Source organism: Triticum dicoccoides, chromosome 1B (assembly GCF_002162155.2).
Source record: "Triticum dicoccoides isolate Atlit2015 ecotype Zavitan chromosome 1B, WEW_v2.0, whole genome shotgun sequence".
NCBI lineage: Eukaryota > Viridiplantae > Streptophyta > Magnoliopsida > Poales > Poaceae > Triticum > Triticum dicoccoides.
In genome coordinates, this window is record NC_041381.1 from 278,418,838 (window position 1) to 278,429,636 (window position 10,799).

Genomic DNA, 10,799 nt, shown 5'->3' on the forward strand with positions numbered 1-10,799 from the left:
CACGTCTCCCACGGATTGATAAACCTTAGGTCATCCACTTGAGGGAAAATTACTACTGTCCAAGAAAACTCTGCGCTTGGAGGCCCAACACGTGTCTACAAAAATAAAGTTGCGTAGTAGACATAAAACTTTGTTCTAGCGCCGTTGTCGGGGAGGTGAGTGCATGAAGGTATATCCTTAGATCTTGCAATTGAATATTTTAGTTTCTTTTTTATCACTAGTTTGGTTTATAAAAGAAAACTACATAAAAAATGGAATTAAGGTTGCATCATATTATTGATCATCTTTATAATATCTTTCTTGAAAATGATGGATCGGAAAGTTGTGCTCAATTGTTAGAAGAAGAATGCTATAAAATGTTTGGCATAGAATATTTGAATGATGAGCATGATTGCAATGTTGTTGGCATGAACTCTTTGAATATCCATGATGCTAATGATATGCAAAGCCACAATGTGACGCCCGGATAATTAGGCTACAGTAATCCCACGTTAATGGTGCCATGTCACCTCGGTACTGTTGATAGTCTCGCATTAGTTCAAAATGATTCGAATTCAAATTTGAAATTTTGAGAAACATCAATAATATTTCAAACTTTAAAACTAAAACGTTCGCAATGTTCTATAATTCCCCTGATCATTTTTCATGTTGAACCCAACCTTATTTGACCCACCAATTAACCCCTAGGAGTTTATTAAGTGGTCCAACGGCAATTAAAATAACATTTTCAAAATAAGAAAATATTTATACAATTCCACTTGAACTCAAACATTGTATGTCATTCCAAAATATTGTGAAGTATTTAAGTGAAAAGTTTCATGATGAATAAAATTCAATCGGTATTTAAAGGAAGTGCAAAACTGTGGTGAATAAAAGAAATTAGAGAATAAATAGAAGCAGAAAAATAAACAAATGGGGGAAACCTAACTACTGTACACTTAAAGCCCAAAGGGCCAGTAGCTAGCCTAGCCCACCAGGAGGTTTCCTCCTACCTCCTGTTCACAGGAGTCGCGCTGGACGCGCCCGCGGCGTCCATGGCCGGATCGGCCACGTGCCGGCCATCGAGCGACGCGCCGGCGTCCTACAAGGTCGTCTCGACCCCCTGCGAACCCTAGCGTCCTCACATCTCTTCCCTCGCCTCTCCCTCACAGTCCCCCCACTCCCCAAAGCGCCGTAGCCGCCATGACCATCACCGTCGTCGCGGCCGACGACCTCTCCGGCGCTTGAGAATACATCCAGGGGCTCCATCATCGTCGTCTTCTTCACCCTCGACAAAAGGTGTCGAGCTACGAGGCCCGTTCGCCCGCCATCGCCGTCGTCTTCCTCGCATACACCGTCGTCCGTCGCCAGATGCCGCTGCTCCCGGCCATCCCTGACCTCCTCGAGCTCGTCCACGGCCTCAACGTGAGCTCCTCTGCCGATTCCCCACATTTCCCCTTTGATTTGTCGCCGTTTGCCGTCGTCCCCGAGCTTGGTCGTCCTCGTCCATGGCCGCGTTCGAGCTTCCGAATATGCGCACGCGCCCCCGCCTGCTCCTGCCGGTGGCCGCACCCTGCGCGCACCCACGTTGCTGCTCCCCTGCGCCTGCCGCGCCCAACCACGGCCCCGCTGCTCGTCAGGGCCGCGCCCCTGGCCTCGTCGCCCCGCTGCGCCCGCCATCGCCTGCGCGTGCAGCCCGCCGTACCTTGCGTCGCCCGCCCTGGCTGCTTCGCTGCTACGACGCGCCGCCGGCCCCTGGCCACTCCGGCCAGGCCGCTTCTGCTCGGGGCCTCGCCTTGCACGCGCCCAGCCCCTTCTTCCCCCACTCCTGCTGCTCCTTGCGCTGCATTGCTGCTCCTGCCGCTGCACAACTGCTCTACTTACTGCTGATGCCGTCGCTTCCGTGTGCCACTTCTGCACGCAGCCACTCTTGGCTAGCCATGGCCACCGTGGCCTTTGTGTCATGCGTGTTGGCCGGCGTGGCTTGAGCCACTACCAAACGGCCGGCCCATTACTAATTAGCACTAACCCCCTGCCTAATCAGCTAGTACTAACCCCCACCACTAGTAGACTAAATAAACAATCTGTTTAGCAAATGACCCTATGACACCTGGGCCCCACTGCCTAGTTTTGACCAGTCAACCCAGTCAACGTTGACTGTTGACCCTGCTGACTCAGCACCCCACTGACCCCACCTGTCAGCCTCTAATACCCTTTGTTGCGTACACTTAGCTTTTGCATATTAATTTATTTTCGAATTAAATTAATTGCAGAAAATTAGAAAATCTTTTAAAGCTTTGTAAATTAATATAAAATAAACCGTAACTCGGATGAAAAAGTTATATACATGAAAGTTGCTCGGAACGACGAGACGAATCGGATACGCAGACCGTTTGTCCGCCACACATCCCTAGCATAGCAAACACGCAAGTTTTCCCCTCCGGTTCATTTGTCCGAAAACGCGAAACACCGGGGATACTTTTCCGGATGTTTCCCCCACTCGTCGGTATCACCTACTACCGCGTTAGGCACACCTAACACCGCCCATTGTCATGTCTTGCTTCGTCATGCTGATGTTTGCATTATATTTATTGTTTCTTCCCCCTTTTCTCTCCGGTAGACTACGAGACCGACGCTGCTGCTGCCCCATTCGACTACGGAGTTGACGACCCCCTCCTTCTTGCCAGAGCAACCAGGTAAGCCCCCCCTTTGATCACCAGATATCGCCTATTCTACCTCTACTGCTTGCATTAGAGTAGTGTAGCATGTTACTGTTTCGATTGATCCTATTCTGTTGCATAGCCTGTCATTGTTGCTACAGTCGTTGATACCTTACCCGCAATCCTAAATGCTTAGTATAGGATGCTAGTTTATCATCATTGGCCCTACATTCTTGTCAGTCTGCCTTGCTATACTATCGGGCCGTGATCACTTGGGAGGTGATCACGGGTATATACTATACATATATACATACTATACAGATGGTGACTAAAGTCGGGTCAGCTCGTTGAGTACCCGCAAGTGATTCTGATGTGGGGGCTAAAAGGACAGGTGGCTCCATCCCGGTAGAGGTGGGCCTGGGTTCCTGACGGTCCCCGACTGTTCCTTTGTGTCAGAGCGACAGGGCAGGTTGAGACCACCTAGGCAAGAGGTGGGCCTGGCCCTGGTCGGCGTCCGCGGTTATTTCATAATAATACGCTTAACGAGATCTTGGTATTTGATTTGAGTCTGGCCACTGGCCTATACACACTAACCAACTACGCGGGAAAGATATGGGCACTCGACGTCGTGATATCAGGCGAAGCCTTCTTGACGTCAGCGACTGAGCGGCGCACGCCGGGTTGGACTGCGTTAACGCAACTTCCTTTGTAATGAAGGTTGCAGGTCTGCTCACCGGCCGCGTACGCAACGTGCAGGTGTGCAATGGGCGATAGGCCCAGACCCCTGCGCATAGGATTTAGACCGGCGTGCTGACCTCTCTATTGTGCCTAGGTGGGGCTGCGACGTGTTGATCTTCCGAGGCCGGGCATGACCCAGGAAAGTATGTCCGGCCAAATGGGATCGAGCGTGTTGGGTTATGTGGTGCACTCCTACAGGGAAGTTTATCTATTCGAATAGCCGTGTCCCTCGGTAAAAGGACGACCCGGAGTTGTACCTTGACCTTATGACAACTAGAACCGGATACTTAATAAAACACACCCAGATAAGTTCCACAGACAACCCGGTGATCGCTTTTCCACAGGGCGACGAGGGGAGGATCGCCGGGTAGGATTTTGCTATGCGATGCTACTTGGAGGACTTCAGTCTACTCTCTTCTACATGCTGCAAGACGGAGGCTGCCAGAAGCGTAGTCTTCGATAGGACTAGCTATCCCCCTCTTATTCTGGCATTCTGCAGTTCAGTCCACCGATATTGCCTCTTTACACATATACCCATGCATATGTAGTGTAGATCCTTGCTTGCGAGTACTTTGGATGAGTACTCACGGTTGCTTCTCTCCCTCTTTTCCCCCTTTCCATTCTACCTGGTTGTCGCAACCAGATGCTGGAGCCCAGGAGCCAGACGTCACCGTCGACGATGACTCCTACTACACTGGAGGTGCCTACTACTATGTGCAGGCCGCTATCCGACGACCAAGAGTAGTTTAGGAGGATCCCAGGCAGGAGGCCTGCGCCTCTTTCGATCTGTATCCCAGTTTGTGCTAGCCTTCTTAAGGCAAACTTGTTTAACTTATGTCTGTACTCAGATATTGTTGCTTCCGCTGACTCGTCTATGATCGAGCACTTGTATTCGAGCCCTCGAGGCCCCTGGGTTGTATTATGATGCTTGTGTGACTTATTTTATTTATATAGTTGTGTTGTGATATCTTCCCGTGAGTCCCTGATCTTGATCGTACACGTTTGCGTGTATGATTAGTGTACGATTGAATCGGGGGCGTCACACACAAGCTTGGGGATGCTATGTTTGATGAAGATGATATTTTTAGTCCCCCATGTATTGATGAGAATATTTACTATGATGAAAGCATGCCTCCTATCAATGATGATTATGGTGATGACATGTATGCTATATTGAATAATGATAACCATGAAACTTGTCATCATGATTTCAATTTTCAATCCCATGATAGTTAAGATGAGAGGAAATTTGCGTATGTGGAGAGTAATAAGAGCTTTTGTGTCATGAAAGGAATGCTTTATGCGATGGTTATATTGTTGAATTTCTTCATGATGCTACTGAAAATTATTATGAGAGAGGAACATATGCATTTACATATTGCAATAATATCAAGTTTCCTCTCTATGTGTTGAAAGTTTTGAAGTTGCACTTGTTTTCCCTTCCTATGCTAGTTGATTATTGCTCCCATAAGTTGTTTGCTCACAAAATCCCTATGCATAGGAAGTGGGTTAGGCTTAAACGTGCTAGTCATATGCTTCATGATGCTCTCTTTGTGTTTTAGTTCTTTACTTTTATGTGAGCATCATTGAACTCATCATGCCTAGCTAAAAGGCATTAAAGAAAAGCGCTTGTTGGGAGAAAACCCAACACTTTTATCTATTTTTTTTTGTGTTCACATGATTAGGCTACTTTAGTAATCATGTTTTATTGTCTTTGCTTCAATAAAGTGCCACGTAAAGCCTTTGGGACCATGTTAGGTGATAGTTAATTTGATCTTGCTGAAAAACAGAAATTTCTGCGCTCACGAAAATAACTCTCATTTTTAACAGGAGAGTGCTTTTGAGTTGATTATTTTTGGATAAGATTAATATACAAATTTCTCATGTGGCCATAATTATTTCATAATTTTTGGAGTAGCAGAAGTATGGTTTGAGTACAGATTACTACAGACTGTTCTGCTTTTGACAGATTCTATTTTCAATGCATAGTTTGCATGTTTCCTTGTTTCTATGGCTTATATTGCTCAGTATAAATTGTGGAAATGATATGCTATAGTAGGAATTGTGTCGAAATAGTTATGAATCTTGTCTTTGACAGTACCAAAGTGAAATGGTTTGCTCTTTTTCATACTAACCTATCTCACGAAGTTTCGTTAAGTTTTGTGTGATTGAAGTTTTCAAGTTTTGGATGAAATGTCAATATGAGGAGAGTAAGGAGTGACAAGATACTAAGCTTGTGGATGCCCAAGGCACCCCAAGGTAATATTCAAGGAAGATCCAAGCAACTAAGCTTGGGGATGCCCCGGAAGGCATCCCCTCTTTCCTCTCCAACATTATCGGTAACCTTACTTGGAGGTATGTTTTCGTTCGTCACATGATATGAGTTTTGCTTGGATCATCAATTTATTTTGTTAGGATTTGCTTGATGTTATTTATAATAATGTTTTGCATCTTTTATTTCAATAAAAATTGCAATGATAGTCTTTGCCATGCTTATTTTTCAAGTATACATGTTGCTGTTTCAAAACAAAAAGTTTATCGATGTTGCAAAAATTCCCTTGAAAAGTCAGAGCATGATAAATTGTTGAAACTTTTTGCAAAATTATCTATGATAAATTTCCTCAGTGTGGTATTTTTCTCATAATTGTTAGAGTTAGGGAAGTGTGATGAATATTGCATTCTTTACAGACTGTACTGTTTTGGCACATTGCTGTTATGGTTGCATTGTTTGCATACGCTTGCTTGTTTGATGATTTTATTTGAGGATAGGACTATTAAATATGCAGAGATATTTAGCATGCAATGTTGAATAATAATTTTAGCGATTTGCTACAGTAGAGAATGATAAGGTTATTGCATTGGTTTATACTAACTTATCTCACGAGTTCTTGTTGAGTTTTGTGTGGATGAAGTTTTTGAGATTTGGGGAAACCGTGATATGAGAGGAAATAAGGAGACACAAAAGCTCAAGCTTGGGGATGCGCAAGGCATCCCAAGTTAATATTCCAAGAAGTCTCAAGCATCTAAGCTTGGGGATGCCCCGGTAGGCATCCCACCTTTCTTCTTCAACAATTATCGGTTAGTATCGGTTGAGCCTAAGTTCTTGCTTCTTCACATGAGTTGTGCTATGCTTGAAATATCATTTTATTCTCATTTTGCTTTATGTTTTAATAAAATAGTTAGATCTGATTTTTTTTAAAATAAACTAGAGTCGTCAAATAGTTGACAGGAAGGTTAGGTAAGCGGCATTCACATCCCGTCAACGAAGCTCTTTTCTATGGAATTGCTCTAGTGCATCACTTATATCCTATAAGTAAATTGTTGAATGAATTGAATATCATGAAGTTAAAATTATATCATGCCTAGTAGTGGCTTCACATTGGGTTTAGAAAGTGAAAACTTTTGAAGTTTGACAATCACAATATTGGTCATACAAGCAATTCACGAATAATTAGTATAAGAAAGAGAACTTTGACATGCAAATACACTATCTTGGAAATCTTTTGTCATTGTGAGCCCCCATCAAAATATTATATGTCAAAATTGTTGACATTGGATAAGGAAGATAACGTAATTATTTATGTTTGTTCATATTCACATAGAAGTTATATTGTCATAGATCCTTCAACATGTGGTGCTTGCCCCCTATCTTTGCTAGCCAAAAATTCCGCACCAAGTAGAGATACTACTAGTGCATCCAAAAATCCTTAAACCCAAATATTGTTTTGAGAGTCCACCATACCTACCTATGGATTGAGCAAGATCCTTCATGTAAGTTGTTATTGGTGCAATAAGGCAATAAAAATTGCTTCTAAAAGTGTTAGATCATTTAGTGTAAGAGACAATTGAGCATTGTACGAACTTGTGATGGCAAAGAATAAAAGCGACAGACTGCATAATAAAGGTTGCTATCATACAGTGCAATATAACGTGACGTTCTTTTGCACTAAGGGGTTGAGCATACAAACAAATAAGGCATGGCAACCTCTGCTTCCCACTATGAAGGGCCCATCTTTTACTTTTATATATTTACTTTCATGCAAGAGTCAAAGTTTTTCTCTCTATTCCTTTTTATTTTTCTGTTTTGGCAAGCATCATGTGGTGAGAAAAGATCTAGGCACATTTGTCCAGTTGAATATGGGTAGCATCAGTTTTATTGTTGACATCTACCAAAGGTGACTACGTTGTGAGGCAAAATTGTAAGCCGCTATCTTTCTACGTGTCCGGTTGAAATGTTTTTCTCATGTGTATGCGTTGAGTGTTAGCAATAATAGAAGACTATGATGGTTGAGTATGTGGAGCTCTTACTTAGACTCTGTTGAATAAGTTGAATTGCAATTGCTTGGTGTTGAGAACATAGGTTGTTGAGTTTCAAGAGAATTCATTATTTGAACCTTAACATGTGAATTGGTTGCTTCTTGGTCGTGAGAAGTTTTATAAGAAAGAATTGCTGTTATGATGCTAGGAAAAGTGATTGAAATTATCATTGATCAAACTTATGCACTTTGCAGCATTCACATTTCACAAATTATTTCTTTTATCATTTACCTACCCGAGGACGAGTAGGAATTAAGCTTGGGGATGCTGATACGTCTCCAACGTATCTATAATTTATGAAGTATTTATGCTAGTATATTATCATTCTTGGATGTTTTACAAACATTTTATAGCAACTTTATATCATTTTTTGGGACTAACCTATTGACCCAGTGCCCAGTGCCCAGTGCCAGTTGCTATTTTTTGCTTTTTTTTACATCGCAGGAAATCAATGTCAAACGGAGTCCAAACACCGCGTAACTTTTTGGAGATTTTTTATCGACCAGAAGACCACCGGTGGGCCAGGGAAGCACCCGGGGTGCTGCTCGAGGGGAGCAGCACCCACCAGGGCGTGCCAGGAGGCCCAGGCACGCCCTGGTGGGTGCTGCCCACCTCGGGCACCCCCTGGACTGCCTCTTCGCCCTATAAATTCCCAAATATTCCAAAACACTTCGGGGTATCCCTAGATCGGAAGTTCCGCCACCGCAAGGCCTCTGTATCCACGAGATCCAATATAGACCCCATTCCGGCACCCTGCCGGAGGGGGAAATCATCACCGGTGGCCACCACCAAGAGGAGCGAGTAGTCCACCCTCGGGGCTGAGGGTTTGTACCAGTAGCTACGTGTTTAATCTCTCTCTCTCTCTCTCTCTATCTCTCTCTCGTGTTCTTGAGATGTCACGATCTTGATGTATCGTGGGCTTTGTTAATATAGTTGGATCATATGGTGTTTTCCCCTCTCTATCTTGTTGTGATGAATTGAGTTTTTTGCTTTGAGATTTCATTGTTTTCATACTGAATACTTTTATGGATTTGAGAACACTTGATATATGTCTTGCAATTGAATACTCGTGATGACATTGGGGTAATCTATGCATAGGGGTTGATGCACTTCTCATCTTTTGTTTCTCTGGTAGAAATCTTGGGGCACTCTTTGAAGTTCTCTATGTTGGATTTTGTATTATGAATATGAATTTGCTTGGTGTTATTTTAGTACGAACTCTAGGATGGATCGAACGAAAAGAATGGCTTCGGGTTGTTTTAGTACGAACTCTTGAATAGATCGAACGGAAAGAATAGCTTTGAGGTGGTTTCGTACCCTACAAACATTTTTGTCTTATATTCTCTGCTAGATAGTAACTTTGGAGTGATTCTGCATCGCACTTTGAGGGATAATCATATGATCCAACTATGTTAGCATTGTTGAGAGATTGCATTAGCGAAAGTACGGACCCTAGGCCTCATTTCACATCATGCAATACCGTTTGTGCTCCGTTTTACTATTTACTACCTTGGTGCTTTTTATTGTTCGCACTACAAAAACTCATATCTACTATCCATACTACACTTTTATCATCATCTCTTCGCTGAACTAGTGCACCTATACAATTTGCCATTGTATTGGGTGTGTTGGGGACACAAGAGATTTCTTGTATTTGATTGCAGGGTTTCTTGAGAGAGACTATCTTCATCCTACGCCTCCCACGGATTGATAAACCTTAGGTCATCACTTGAGGGAAAATTGCTACTGTCCTACAAAACTCTGCGTTTGGAGGCCCAACATGTGTCTACAAGAATAAAGTTGCGTAGTAGACATCACGGATCTCCGACGCACCCCTACCTGGCGCCCCAAATGTCGGATTTCGGGTTCCGCAAAAAGTTGTGAGGTTTGAACTCTGGGGTGCGTGTGGAGATCTCAACCTACCCAGCCTGCCAACTCGCTAACCTCATGGCCTATCGCGTCGAGCTCGAAGGGAAAGAAAGACACAATAGTTTACCCAGGTTCGGGCCACCTTGCAGTGTAAAACCCTACTCCTGCTTTGTGGTGGATTTGCCTCGAGGGGTGATATCTACTATGAAACTTCATTCTTATAGACACGTGTTGGGCCTCCAAGCGCAGAGTTTTGTAGAACAGTAGCAATTTTCCCTCAAGTGTTTGACCTAAGGTTTATCAATCCGTGAGAGGTGTAGGATGAAGATGGTCTCTCTCAAACGACCCTGCAACCAAATACAAGAAATCTCTTGTGTCCCCAACACATCCAATACAATGGCAAATTGTATAGGTGCACTAGTTCGGCAAAGATATGGGGATAAAAGTGTAATATGGATGGTAGAAATATATTTTTATAATCTGAATAAATAAAAACAGTAAGGTAGCAAATAGTAAACGGGCACAAAAACGGTATTGCAATGCTTGAAAATGAGGCCTAGGGTCCGTACTTTCGGTAGTGCAATCTCTCAACAATGCTAGCATAGTTGGATCATATGATTATCGCTCAAAGTGCGATGAAGAATCACTCCAAAGTTCCTATCTAGCGGAGAACATAAGACGGAATTGTTTGTAGGGTACGAAACCACCTGAAAGCTATTCTTTCTGTTCGATCTATTCGAGAGTTCATACAAAAATAACAAAAAGCTATTCTTTCTGTTCGATCTATATGAGAGTTCGTACTAAAATAACACCAAATCAAATTCAGATTTATAATATTCAATCCAACACAAAGAACTTCAAAGAGTGCCCCAAGATTTCTACCTGAGAAACAAAGACAAGAACGTGCATCAACCCCTATGCATAGATTACCCCAATGTCACCTCGGGAATCCGCGAGTTGAGTGCCAAAACATATATCAAGTGAATCTATACGATACCCCATTGTCACCACGAGTATTCAATTGCAAGATATATATCAAGTGTTCTCAAATCCATAAAAGTATTCAATCCGATAACAACGAAATCTCAAAGGGAAAAACTCAATTCATCACAACAAGATAGAGAGGGGAAAACACCATATGATCCGACTATATTAACAAAGCCCATGATACATCAAGATTGTGACATCTCAAGATCGCGCGCGAGAGAGATTAAGCATATAGCTACTGGTACAAAC